Source organism: Vanellus vanellus (genome assembly GCF_965231255.1).
Source record: "Vanellus vanellus genome assembly, chromosome: 1".
NCBI classification, from domain to species: Eukaryota; Metazoa; Chordata; class Aves; order Charadriiformes; family Charadriidae; genus Vanellus; species Vanellus vanellus.
The window spans coordinates 80,500,747-80,515,905 of record NC_138905.1 but is presented as its reverse complement, the minus strand read 5'-3'; the positions used below and the strand labels follow the sequence as shown (position 1 = coordinate 80,515,905).

At 40.7% G+C, this 15,159-nt stretch overlaps 1 protein-coding gene across 1 annotated transcript in view; it reads right to left on the bottom strand.

Annotated features, from left to right (window-relative positions):
- The window catches only part of BORCS5 (BLOC-1 related complex subunit 5), a gene marked incomplete at its 3' end in the record, with an annotated part of 70,578 nt that overhangs the window by 54,205 nt on the left and 1,214 nt on the right, over positions 1–15,159 (bottom strand). The gene's annotated exons all lie outside the window — the stretch shown is intronic.

The following is a 15,159-nucleotide window of genomic DNA, read 5'->3' as shown; positions in this document are numbered from 1 at the left end:
AAATATTTTGCATGCCCATTTCAACATGCAGACAGTCGATGCCTTCCCCTTTCCATTGGCAACACATCTCTATGCGCCTATAAAATTGTTACATGCCAAACAGGACAGTGTGAGCCTTACTACTTCCTCCTAACTTAAAAAAAGCAACAGCAAAAAACAACACCTAGTTGGAGCAAAAATTCAACTTAAGGTTTTAGGTAGAGTTTTGAAGTAGCAGGGTCTTTCACAGAGATGGTATATTCACACAAATACTGCAGAGCAGCAGATAATTTTTAAAAGCGAGACACCTAAAACCCCTGTTTGTTCAATGTAGTAGCATAGCAACCATTTACGAGGTCACAGAGAACAGCAATCTCTTTTACAGCAGAAGAAACACATTTTTGCACAAAACTTCGCTAATAATTATCATTAGCTTTCTTTGTTCACAAAAATGCCAGCACATGCTCCCAATATCCAGATATTAAAGACAGAACACCTGACAACTAAGCAAGGACAGAGAAGCACCACATTTACCTCCTAACACAGGACAGCAGGTAGGCAGCATACTTACATAATGCTGCTTCACTGGCAGCTAGATATTATGAGAGATTGAAGTAAATTAATGTGACATTTTATTCTTCTCTTTTTGTTAGTCATCTGATAAGAAGCTTTACATATAGCATAATATCTGCACACAGTTTGTCCAAGTCAGGATCATAGTTAGTTTAATTAGACTTACAGTGTGGAATAAATAAAATCCATCTAATCAGCCATCTGGACCCTTGTGATTACAACTTGAGACCAATTCAACACGTGAACCAAAGTCTAATTTTTATCTCCTGGTGTCTTTATTATGAAATCAAGCAAGCAAATGCCAACTGCCTGCAGTAATACTTGCTCATAGGCTACTGTATTTGTTACTGGGCTTTTTGTTTTACCGGTAAGATGTCAAAGACAACATGGACAAAAACACCATGGGTTTGCACTTTTTTTAACTTCTGTGTTGCCAGGTCACAGCAAGAGGCCAACCTGCCCACAGAATTTGAAGCCACAGCCAAATCCCCTTTCTCTCCAAAGCGGGGTCCCATAGCACCTCATGTGCTAGGTTGGCCAAAGTGAATACACGCTGGCACCTCAAATCTCTGGACCATCCTGTGTTAGCAAAAAGCAGAGGTGCAGTCAATTCCATTTTAAAGCTCTGCTGGGCTCTTGGCTCTAAAGACAACAAAGCTGTGCAAAGTTTAGATTCATCTCTGGTAAAAGTTTAGGTTCATCTCTGATAAAACAGCAACCTTGGTTCTGCCACCACACACCCATAAATCGAAGCACACTTCAGAGCCTGAAAAAAAAATATCTATCCAAATGTTCAAGAAAATAAATGAAGCCTTTAATCTCAATGACTAATGTATGCTTCCTTACTACCTTCTCTACCACAGAATCTAATAAATCAGATAGATAACTAAGGAAACACAATGGAGCGGAGAATTTCAAACTGTTACGATGAAAGCAACTCAGCCACCACTCAAATTAACTCCAAATTACAGGTAATACTAAAACTGGTGACAAGACCCTCAATGGGAGGCAAGAAAATGCAAAAGGTAAGTATTCTTGTAAGTATAGGGAGTTGTACTAGATGATCTCTAGAGGTCCCTTCTAACTCTGAAAATTCTGTGATTCAGTGATTCTACTGTAAGTCGTCCTGTTTGTACAAATGTATAAATGCAAACATGTACTTCCATTCCAATCATCTGCTTTTTGCTACTTCCATATCACAGAAAACGAAATTGAATCTCACAGGAGGTAATGCAGCATGTATTATTTAAGAAGTTCCATTTCCACCTCCAGGTCTTCCACTTGCTATTACAGATAACAATTCTGTGTACTCCGATGAAATCAAGAGACCTGAGTATTAAATGGAAAATCAAAACTTTCCCTTTAGGTTCAGGCTTTGTTTAGCTGACAGAAGTCCTCCAAGAATGCTATTAAGAGGCATAAGAATTGATAACACCCTGACCAACCTTTTGCCCATCCTCCTCCTCAGCCTGCTGAACATCCCCGACCCATTCCTTGGAAAGAGAGATCAGCCAACACTAAGAGTGTCACCAATACCTTTACAGCATTTTGATTTGTGGTTGGCATCTTATTGAAAGGAATATTTTAAAACATAAGCAATTTTATTTGAAACTTGTGAAACATATCACCAGGATAATATATACTGCAGCACCCATCTCCTTGCTTCTTGAAGCACGTCACACCATCTTTTTGGGCTCACCCAGAAGAACTAAAAGTGAAGGGTTACTCACTGACACACAGTGAAATGAAAGTTACTACGTTTTTTGAAGTCTCTTGACCACTATGACTTACAATGCCCTGACCCATAAGATGACCACACTTCCCAGGAAGCTCTCTGGAAACATCCCATTTACACTGCCACAACTACAAGTGGTATCTGCAGTGCAGCAGACTCCAGGTCAGCTTCCAATTAAACACATGGGGTACAGAGAAGGTGCAATACATTGGTACACCAAGGTACATTGACCAGGGTCAGTCACAGAAGTGTCCTGCTCTTGAAGGACTACCCGCACACATAGAAAAAAAATCCACCACAATAAGGACATAACACAGTAAAAACCTAGTAAGAAAGGTCAATCACTTGTCTAAACCAGGTAATATCTGAAAAAGAAAGTGATTCTTCAGGAGCAGAGCACTCCGCTTCTGTTTTAACTTGAAACATGGCTTCCCATCCCTTGTACCTGGCACGTGAGTTTACCAAGAGTTTGCAAGACGCAACCTATTTTAAATAAGAAAACTCAGACTCTAGTAATTTTATACCAAAGTCTGACTCCTGAAGAGGCATGTCTTGCCAGCAATCTCACTTTGAACAACAGTGAAATCAGGGGGATGAGAACACGCAAAAGCAATTTTGCATGGTGTCTCACTGAAAACAAGTTTAGGCAAGCATTAAGGTTGCCTATATTAGCATTTTAATTTTTAAAAATTGGTTATATGCAAATAGGTTATAGCCTCAAGTTCCTGGTGAGCTGCCAACACCTCCCCAAGCACCAAAAGGCTTGGACAGCACATAGTAAAGGACATTACTCTCCAGTTGATGTCCAGATATTTTGGTACACAACTTCCACTAACACATTAATGAAAACAGAATCACATAAATCCCTTGCAAAGTCAAAGGGCTTTTACTGGCATGACAGACTTGAAACAAGATATCTTAATGACATTTCCAAGGCAACAGAGATGAAGGTGCAAGGCATTCCCCTTCCACCCTCCCTCTCCTAAGAAATAATTTGGGAATTAGCAAAGCATTGGATTTTAAGCTGAATAGACATATCCGATCGTTACAAAGATTGTCCCAAACAAATGTGTTCATTTACATGAGATTAGCTGTACCCCACACACTAGGAAGGTGGGTAAAGGTCTGGAATTTTTGGCCATCATTTAATAGATGCATAATTTTTTCCCCTTTCCACGTTTCTTGTTTCACCTCTCTCCCCTCACCCACTAGCTAAAGGGTCTCAGTTCATATCATGTTGCGCACTCTGACAGCAACACAGTTTTGTAGGGCTGGTGATGAACTGGAAAGAAGGTCTGATTGAGCTGAATATTTTTGGGCTGGTGGGGGGGGGAAGCAGAGGGTGTTGCAATAATTTTCTGGACACATCAGGTCCCCAGTTCCATTCCCTATGCTGGATAAACAGTTTTCCCAGCACAATGGACCACTGGGAAAAAAACTATGCACCATTATCTTGGGATAAGAACACCTCAGTCTTCAACATACCTATGATCAAACCAGAAAATACTATTGAACTCCATGTTTCAAATGGTGTACTGAGGTGAGAATCAATAGCCATGGACCTCAATAGCTGAGCCTCAAGTGCTTGTATCTAAATTACTGTTGATCTGTACTTTCATTTTCTTACCATATACACTTAGAAAATCCCTAGTATCAACAATTGAAAATAAGTGGCACAGAAGTTTTTTATTTTTCAAGATCATAAAGGCTTCTGAAAGACTTTCAGCTGAAGATCTCTGCACCATCTCCTCTTCAAAGACCCAGTACCGTTTCAGCCTGTAGTCGCCTCTCAGTTATGCACTGCATGGCTCAGCTCACAGGTTCAGCTGGTATAAAACCCAGCTTGCCAGCAAGGCCACAAAGACCTTGGTCACTTGGTAGAATGAAGGCAACTAGAACACAAATGTTCATGAAAAGAGCTTGAAAAGAAAGTAGTTTCCAACACCCTGTTGCAGCAATGTTTCCAGTCCTTTTCAATCACATCTACTACTCCTTTTGTATTTCACTGACACCCTGTGGCAGTTACCTAGACTGCAGTCTTTCCAAGTCTCCATATTAACAAAGGACTACGGGGTAAAGAACAGCAAATCAGAAAGCAGAGAAAGGACATTGCGGAAGGATTGCTGCTGCACCTCATTACTCCTGATGCATGAAACACACAGGTTTCTCTTGCACAGCAGAGTTACTTACTACAGCCTGTGATGCTGTCCCCTTTACTCCCCAGCCTCAGCTCAGCAAGGCAGTACTCCACCTGTTGTTACACCTTTCCTCTGGGTGTAATAAATCATTGCCAGGCTGACATAACATGGTGGAAAAAATCCAGTTTTATTGACTGAGCTTCTCATGTCTTTTACTGCAACACCAAACTGCACTTCACACTCTGATATTTCTGCCTTGCAAGTTACACAAGGGACTTCTAAGGGATACCGCCACTGTTACCAATTAGAGGACTGCAGCCTGTGATCATAAAGTCCCAATTTTCACTGCATTAGAACAGAATCACCTACCATGTCGAGAGCATAATTTCTATATGCACCAGCTACTGAAAGGGAAAAAAAAAAAAAAAAAAGACACAAGTGAACTCAAACAGCAGCCTAGTATTTTTTCTGTTTGCTCTTAATCTTAAAAAAATACCTTTCGTAACAGCGTGTGCACTTTTGCCCTTCAGCCTTTACCAAGTCAAAAAACATACTGGATACAGCACCTCAAACCAGCTCAAACTGGATCTCTAATATAAGTCAATCAGGCAGGATATACCACAATGCATGACATTGTACATTTAATCAACACATCAAGGCCAACCAGAGCATATCATGTGTCTTCTCTGAAATTACATGCTAGAATTACAGTCAGTAAACATTTTGGAATGCGAGAGAAATAGACATGTCCAACACAGGTAAAAGTACTGAGGGAACTCAATCACTCACACACAAGAAAAAAAAACTTAAACAAAAAACTCCACAAGTATCCAAGACAGCCCACAAAGGCACTCACATCACTGCCATGGAATCTTCAGAACTTCTGAAGTGCCTTAAGATTGCTGGAAGGTAGTTTCCACCATAAAAAAAAAAAAAAAAAAAAAAATTATAGCCTCCTCAGGCGCTAAAATCATGCTACAGAGTATGCCAAGGATGACCACATGAAGGTCATCATGAAGGCTGAGCAGCACTTCAGCAGCACCCCTCTCATGCCAAAGGCAGTCTGGAGCCGTTTAGCTCAGTATGTGTGGCCAAGGAATAACTAAGAGGGAGGTGGATAAGGAAAACGGGGAGAGCTAGGGTGAAGGAAGTAGTGCAGATCCTGGTCTCCAATCCCTTCTTCTGAGCTGCAAATGCTTTCCGGCTTGTGGTTATTTAATACAGAGTGTATAAACAGACAGATGTGCACAAAGCCTCTAAGGATATCCCCATCTTCTGAACAACCAAGTCACTTGTGGATGTAGCTTAAGGAGGTGGGAGTGTGGCAGGAGTGTCAAATCTAAATCTCATTGGGCAGTGTTCCAAACTGCCTCCAGAATGTGTTTATTACTGTTAAACTTTAAACATCAACCTTAGCACTCTACCATACAAATTTAAAGTATACAGAAATGCACACTATTTGGGGACAAAATCCATCGCTCTGCTGGAACTGAAGAAGCTTTGCCTTCAACTTCGGCAAAGTTGCAATTTCACTGAAACAAATCATTGCTTTACAGCATGTACATCTGCTCCTGCCCCTTATCCTTGACTAATGTAGTCCCTTCACTGACCACTACCTCAGGATGATGTAAGCTTCCAAGTTCAGCTGTACAGCACACTGGCAGAGGGGTGCTTATGCACAACTACAACAAGCAGCAATTTCACTTCCCTCTAAACATTACTACGAGTAATGTTGTTACTACTGCAAATTGAAAAGCAGCATGTCCACCAGATCATCTGCATCTCAGAATTCAATATGTGCATCTTCTGGTTTACGTGTACAGGGGTGCTGACAACTAAGCCAAGCATACCATGACCAGCCCCACAGGGAAAATAGAGGGAATATTACAAAATTCAGTATGTCAAACCTCACTGTTCAAGCCAAACGAACCACAAAACTCCTATTTTCATTTTTGTTAAGCTACCCTAAGAAAGGAATAGAGGCATACAAAATTTGATTCTAAACTTTGAGGTTTTTTAACAATGAGCTTGCTGATCTGTGCTTTATTGCTTGGTTGTCGATCTCACCTTACACAATTACACAGAGAGAACATGGTTAATCTAAGCTCCCACCACGCTGCTTTGATAACAAGGTTTAGGGCTTGAGCAGACTTGTTTTTTCACTTCTACTTTAATAACTTTTCATCCTTATATAATTTTAGTAAGTCCCTTATATAATTTTAGTAAGTCAAACTCTTAATTAGAAAAGGAGGGTATTATCTGCAGACACGACTTTCTGGAACCTGCTTTTTATTATGTTAGCAGTGTCTGGTCAGGGAAATAAAGGCAAGAGTAGAGGTTTTGAATGATGTGATGTTATAGAAAGTGCTGTTAACTGCAGACAGGCAGTACATACAGAAGTATCCATTCATCCTTTACCTTGGTCCATGGTTAATTAACTGAATCAGCACCCATAGGGGAAAAAAAATAATCAAGAACTAGGACTTAGGGTATAACAATTTACACAGTGCCTGTTGGTTAATCACAATCTTTTTCAATAAATTTATTGGCCTAAACCCAGATAATCTTCTGGACTTGGATAAACTTAAACTCCTATAAAACCTAAGATCAGACAGAAACATTCATTTTTCAAAAGCAATGTCTTGCAACACGGCTGCTGGTCTAGCAGCAAGACACAAGCACTCCAGAAATGGCCACCAGTCAAGCAAAAGAACATTACCAGGGGGCCAAGCAGCAACACAAGAAGTATACTATACACGTACAGTTTATATGTCCAGAAAATATATACTATATATACATCACTTGTAGGTATAGTATATAAATACCATATATAGCACGTATGTATAGTGTACGCACACAACACACATACATATATAAATATATTTTAAAGCGAACAGTATTCAAAGTTAAGGCATTTATTGGTAGGTACAATTTAGAAAAACAAAAAACTGTTAGCAAATGAGCACGTTGGTGCATCTTCAGCCTTTCAGTGCAGGAGAAGAAAAAAAATAATATTTAAAAGAAAAGTCCTGCCACCGCACACAACTACAGGTCAGTACTGGGGATGAATGAGGTTTAAACAGCATAGTGCATTTGGCTAATGTTTTCCATCAGTCAGCCACGTGCCCACTGAGAAATATATAGCTCACTGATCTTTGCCAGGAAGGCACTCGGAAGAAAGTATATCAATCAACAGGGCTCTAGAACAGGGACTTTGGGCCAAAATACTTTCTGATTGGTTCTTTTGTGGATTTGCTTTGTTGGTTTGGGGTTTTTTTTGTTTGTTTGGTTTGGTTTTTTTCTTTGAGGACAGAGGTGGGAGTTTTAGGGATGCAGTGAATAGCTCAGAAGCATTTTAGAATTTTTTCCTTATGGCTTTCTATTGACAGTTTCACTGATTCCTAATGGTAGACTTGTCCTGGAGATAAAAGCAAAGTGACCTTTGGCGCACCTAGCTCATTTTCTTCTAATGATTTATTTTAGATTTTCAACACCAGAGGATAGGGAAGTAAGACCTCTTCATAACTGAAGTGACCACTGACAATGGTAACAGAGAAATCTGTCATATTTAGAAACAGAGAGATTCCTCATTAAAGTGCTGTTTCAAATATGTAATTCCTATTCATCCTTTCCTCCAAGAAAGGAGACATTTCTCATCAAGAAAAGTCAGGTATTTTGTTTCAGAATACACAGCCTCTCCCTGCGCATCTCTATCTGAACATGTCTATATTGCTCACTGCCTAGTAACTAAAGACATTAAAATTTTCTGTTCACGTGTCAGAGTTCCCTCCAGGAACTCAGTCACCACTCCAGGTCCCATCCCTTCCCTGATCATCAGATGCTTCAGTCCCAGCATGACAGACATGTCCCAGTCACAAACTTCTTGTTTCTCTACATCCAAGTGTCCAACATGTAGCATAGCAGTTCCTATCTAGTAAACACAAATACTTCATGATATTAATGGCTGGAAGAATACAGCAAAAGTGAAAGGAGCAGTAGGTATCGCAGTGGCCAGCTAAAGAGGAGAGAACCAAACTAACGGCACCAGCATGGAGCTTCCATTAGGTCCCTCTCTCTTCAACCCCATCCAGTCTACAGAGAAACTTACTTTACAGACTTTAGTCCACTGAGTAACACTGTTGCAATATCCCCATAGGAGCAGTCTTGCAGAGTAATCACTCCAAATATCTATCTCTATAAATACACATACATACACTCATGTGTGTATATATATACATATATCCTACATGCATTTCTAACAGGAATATTTCTTTGCATGAGATTTTCATTAATATAAAATATCAGGTTCAACAGAGGGATATACATCAGAGAAAAATACCCACAGAAATTTCACTGGCCCTTCAGTCACAAACTCAACCAAGTCCTAATTTATGAGCAAGACAATAATACTGAACAAAAGTACAAAATGTGAAGGAGAGAGGGAGAAAAAAAATCTATCTGGATTTAGATGCCTGAAGTCCTTCAAGGACTCAAAAAGAAAAAAAAAAAAGTTCTGCAAGTACTTTCCCATCACATGCTTATCCTTGTTCTAGAAAGTCATCAGTGACACTCCAGTATCAAAGTGTGTGATAAATCTATAAGCCAGGACACGGTTAACTCCTTACCACATGGTATCTTCCCTCAGCACATCTTCTAATGTAACTGAAGGGTAGTTACACCCCGAGAGCCATACAGGCCAGCTGGACAGCTCTGTCACAGAAGCTCTGTGAAGGTGTTATAGTAAAATTGACATTAACTAGGAAAATGAAATGTAAAATGTAATTGAAGCAACCAAGGAAACCTGATGCTGCTCAAGTCCTCTATACTGCTCCAACCCTATTTAATTTTTTACCTAATACTAAAATAGAGAAATAGAAAAAAACCCCAAACACAACCAACCAAAGGAAAAAAAAAAAACAAAAAACACCACACAAGGAAGATGCACACTCGCATTATCATTCTTGGTATTTCTTTCTGCCCAGCATGCTCATTTTCACAGACTTCATATGAGAGCTAAGCATGGGGTCCATCCAGCAAACTTGGATGTTGCAAATTCTGTTACAGCCCTACACCCTCAGCGGTACTGGTAAGAGTTGCAATAACCAGATCTTCCTTGTAAGGCATAGGGACAAAATTAAAAAGGACTGAAGTATCACCTTGTGTAGAGAATTATAGGGAAAAAAAAATCACTAATGTGTGCTATTAGCTTAATTCCCTAGACAATAAATGGAAGAAGTAGCATACAGTGAGATAATGGAAAAAAGAGAGGATGTAAGTCAGTCAGCAGAAAATACTGAGTAGTAAGATGTGGCAAAATCTTTTGCTTTAAAAGCAATAAACTCTAAACATTCATCCTTCCTCTACATGCTACGCCAGAAAGATAAATACATAGATATTTTTCAGACAAGTAGTTTTCCTGCCTGAAAAGTGACCTCATTAAAAAAAAGTTATAAAGGTATAAACGATCCTTGAACCAGCTTAATGCAAGCCTCCTCCATAGATAACTCAGAACACAAGAGGGGGATGCCGAATTATCTCTAAATAACCACAAGTCTATACTCAGTGAACTCAAAGTATGTACCACTTACACTCAGTACCACTTACAGTTCCAAGGGATTCTACCACCATATTGGCAACCGCTTCCTCCAAATGAGGAGTAAAGGACAAGGAAAAGAGCAGCACAAAAGAATTGCCAGTATTTACAGGGGACTGGTTACCAAAAGTTTGTTTCACATTACTGCAGGTGTTGTTTTAGTAACAGGTTAACTGTAATGTACAAGATCCACCTAGAGGAAGGTCACAGTCCTCCCTGCACTGCCACCCAGGGAGCAGCCCTGACAGACCACAATGCAGGCCTTCAAATCAAAGGCATCAAAAAGGCATTTGCAATCAGCTGAGGAGCCAGAGGGCATCTGCCCAGCACACAGAACTGGTTCCAGTTTTCATTTCATAAGGCACCTAAGTTACCATCTGAGCATGAATTTGTCTTCCTAAATTTTGAAAAAGATGTTGTCCCAGTAGAATCAGCAGCTGCAGAAAATAGTCTGTCACTCTGGAAAAATCCAAAACATTAAAGCAAGAGGAAATGAAGCACAACTGCAGCACACAGCAAAGGTGGGAGGCGCCACATGCAGAACTAGTTTCCAGCTAAATGCAGGCTCATAGTAAAGAGATGTGTTCAGGAACCATTGTTTTGGACAGACAACCCAGGCACATCCCAGGAGCAGTTTAATTGCATTTCACCAACAACAGCTACTTTACAACCTACATCACAGGGTACTCTCTATGATACCATCACAAGATTTACTTGGTCTTACAAAATCTAGCGCACGCCACTTAAAAGATAGTTGCCCAAAACAAAGCCCCAGAAAAACACACTCCAACCTCACCCATGTCCTGCTCCCTTTCTCAGAATTAATCAGTCAAGGACAGTAAGAGTGTTGGTCCCAACTCATTTTAATTTAGTTGTTAAATTAACAGATACACCAGTCAAAGTTTTTGTTTCTACTATCAAGCTCCCAACATTTTGCTTGCCTTAGGTCTTGCTGACCTTGGCACAAAATAGGAACTGTATTTGTAGCTGGATGACTAGTTCTCCAACAGTTTCTCCTATATTACTAACACGCACCAATAGGTCCTTTATATGCATCCATCTTTTTTGTGTACCGTAACACTTTACTGCTAAAGACAGAAAGACCTCAACCTTTCTTGAGGCTTGAGAGAGATGCTGATGCCCTCTGGAAGAATGCATTGAGCATTCTGTTTTCACAACACAAACCTAAAACCTGAACACTCTTCAAAAGTTTTTGGGAAGCTTTGTAACAACGTTTAATTGCTTACCCCACCCATCTTTAATTACTAAGAAAAACTGCACAGAAAAGAAACCAACAGAAGTCTTCAACCCTGCCCACTGCTTCCTCACTTAACTGTGGTTGTTAATCGTTCCTAATTTAACACTCTTGTTTTCAGGATGGCCTACCTGTTGGTAAAGGTGTTCTAACTGCACTTTGTCAAGTGGATCCTGTCTCTTGACAGCAGTCTTCAATCCTCAAAGAGGATTCCCCTGGTCATAAAAGCCAAATCCCTGGTCAGAGGTGATACTTCACAGATCCAGTGAGAGCCTTTCTAAGAGCTATCCCACACTGTAGTACCTTATCAACCTTCCACAGTCACGACCACATAGAAAACTGCATTTTTAGGTTTTTGCCAAACACCTTCATAAGATGGGCTGCTTTGTTCATAAGCTACAAAATTATCACCATTTTGGATTACTCAGAGAAGATGACTTCGATTTTATACACAGCTGGTGATGACTTCATGCTATGAACAGACTGCAAGTACCAGGGACACCGAACAAACAGAAGCTTCATTTTCATGCAAATATCCTCAGGAAGCCACATAAAAGAAAGAAACAGCACATCACTTTGTTCTGTATCACTTACAGAGAAGTCTCTACAGGGGATACTTGCAACCAAGGAGAAGATTGGAGACTTCCTCTGTTTCTCCCAGGAGTCTAGATTATAAACTGTCCTCCCCACTAAAAAAAAAAAAAAATATTAAAAAAAAAAATCTTGTTTTATCAAGTCCCCTGATAGCATTCCTAATAGAAGTGGTTTTGCATTCAGGTAAAAAAAAAGTGCAAACACTCCAAACACATTGCAGTTTCTGGAGAACAATAATCAGGCACTTCACTCCCAGATGTACTCCCTAAAAGTAGTTTTTCTCTCCTCTCAGTTTGAGTGGGATTGGGATTTGACATTTACAAACAGCAATACAACAGGCATCCACTGGAATGCTTTCCTAAACCCACCACATGTGGGACACTCTCCCCTTTCTGTCCACATGAATACAGCACCAGAGAAGATAGTCCCTGACATTAAGAAAAAAGATGTTCCAGGTCTTGACTCACCATAGTAGGTGTTACACAAACATGTCAAGACAGTAGCGTCTACCCCACCAAATGGCTATGTCCAACAGGTTCAAACACTGGAATCATCAAATGCTTAAACACTGACTTCTCAAACACTGCTTGTTATACATGCCCAGTAACAACAACAGTACTTCGAATGAGGCAAACACTACTCAGAAGGACCCTACACAATCATAGCTCTAAGTCTGAGGTGCAATTTTTGCTGTAGGAGTCAAGGAAAATCTAGGATAAAAGATGTAATGGACATGGCACTGGCATTTTCTTCCATGCAAGGGTGTACAATGCTCGAGACCTCCAGTTGCATTGATCACAGCTCAACTCAATACGGCTACGATATACTAGTGCTTCAGCCCTCAAGAACATGCGCCCTCTTCACGACCAATGTGCTTTCCCGGTCCATCAATTTAACTATTAGGCGGCTTCTGAGACTTAAAAGCAAAATAAAACCCCTTGGCTTAAGCAAAGCCAAGGAGAAACTGAAAAGAATAATGAAGCTCACAAGGGCTATGAGCTCACATCTACAGCTCTCCAAGCTGGTCGATTATAAAACACAAGATTTTAGGATTAACTCCTAAAAGATCTCTAGTATCTTTCTTCATCCTTTCCAGGAACATGATCTTGCATGTGAAGAATACAGAGAAGAGACCAGTCCAGTACAGAACAGCTGCTCAAGCCAGTCTGTTGCAGATCTGGGATCTCTCAAGACTCGACTCACTCAACAGACCACACTGCTTTCTGTAGTCAACACAAGTACCACAGTCCTGTTGTTCAAGTAATAAGTATTTGAGGCTGAAAAAGCTGTTCACAAAATTAAACATGATTAAGAATGCAATACTGTTGAGCAGTCACCAGATGTCACCATATCTCAAGAGACTCGGAGGGAAACTCTTCGTAGGCCAAGTGATAGAAATAGAAAAGAAGGTACAGACAGCTGCAGGTCAGAAGTAAGACCAGCATAAGCAATTAGTGACCAAGACAACTTCCCATCAAACAACTTAACGCATGCATGTTTAGCAGTTAAAGGACCTGGACTGGCTATCTAAGGCAGTGCCTTCTAACCTTTCTATCTTGTGGCTGCTGCTCTCTCCTATTTCTCACTTCCTACCTCGAGCTCTGTATCCTTGCTCCTCAACCACCCACGCAGGAACACCGCCTCTGGAAGCGATCACCAGTCCTGCTTCCCAGGACTTCCACAGCTCTTATGCAACCCTAGTTTGCTCACCACAGTTTGAGGCTAGGTGGAACTGAAACTCTTTGTCATCGCGCTCTTATACATACACCACAATCTCAGTGCCAGATGTGAATGCATCTTGTAAATTTGGTCTCTCAGATTAAACATTCCTTATTTCTTTTGTGGATTTGGATTCCAGCCTTATTCCAAACTGTCACTGGTGAGATCCTGGTTCTGCCTTTCGTACAAGGCAGGACTCAGGCAAAGCATGTTCTGCCTACAGGTAATAACCCAGCCTGTTGCTGACACAAATGCTCTGTCAACATCAGCAATCTTACAGTCCATTCTAAAATGGCAGTGAAAGTATCAGGAATAAATCAAATACAGATTTCTACATCACCCTCTGTAAAGTTCAGGGGAAAAAAAAAGTATAACTAACACACACCCTCTCTCTTCTTGGTCAAGAGGGGCAGCAGTACCAGCCCCCAAAATACTCATGTTTGCTTTCCTCCTACCTAGAGGCCTCCCCTTCTTTCTGTCCCTTCTGCTGGAAACAGTAGTCAGTGCTGTGCACATCTAGACCCCTATCCAGCAGTACCCAATAAAATGCCAAATATTTGGCCCACTGGGCTATCATAGTGTCCACAATTACTAGTCACATTTCAAGGTCCTCATGCAGTAGACACACACACAGAAAAAGGAGAGTTCCTATCCAAAAAGTGACATTATGATGTTACGTGGCCTCTAGCGATACCTGCAGGGCAAAGCGCCTACTATATCTTTCCAGCAGCCATGCATGAGTCAGTGACACTCAGACCAGTAGTGCCTACACCTTCAGCTGTATAAGGCCACATAATTTCTTCCAGTAGCAGGGAGAGCTAAACATCCCAGCTCCTTCCTCTCTCTCATAGCAAGCCTACAAGGCATCAGCAAGTTCTGCTGCCAACATATGTATGCACAGTAGGCCTTGAATTAAAAAAAAAAAAAAAAACAACACATTGGCTTACTCAGTGTCCACTACACAGCACATCCACACAAGTTTGCTGACCCACACCATTCCAGGGAGAAGTGCCCAGGAGCAGGCTGCTTTTACCAAATCAATTCATGCAGGCTGCCCCAGACAACTTCCTTCCTAAGGGACTTTCAGATACTAAGGACGCTGCACAGTCTCCAGAAAAAGAGGTAGCTAGAAGCCAGACCACAAAATGCACAGTTTTTGGTAAACTGTAGGCTTGACAACTCTGATTTAAGTCTTCACTTCCCTTTGAACAGAATAGGAGGAACAAAGAATGGGTGCAGGGGAAGAAAGAAAAAAAAATAGGAGAAAAAGAAACAAAGAAAGAAAGGCAGAGAGACACAGAGGAAATTTAAGAGGTCCATTGATATAAAGGGATATTGTCAACACAGGGCTTCAAGGACCCATACAAGCCTCAGTCCACCCCCAAAACCATTCCTCTAAGTTGGAAACCGCAACAAGAAATCTTGATTTCAAGCAACTGAATCTATACATAGGTAGCTATGACACCGAGTGAGTAACGCACAGATGTTTTTAACAGTCTACAGCAAAACCAGAGACTGTGGTCCATTATATATTAGAATGTAACACGGCATCTCTCATCAACCAGTGCTACAG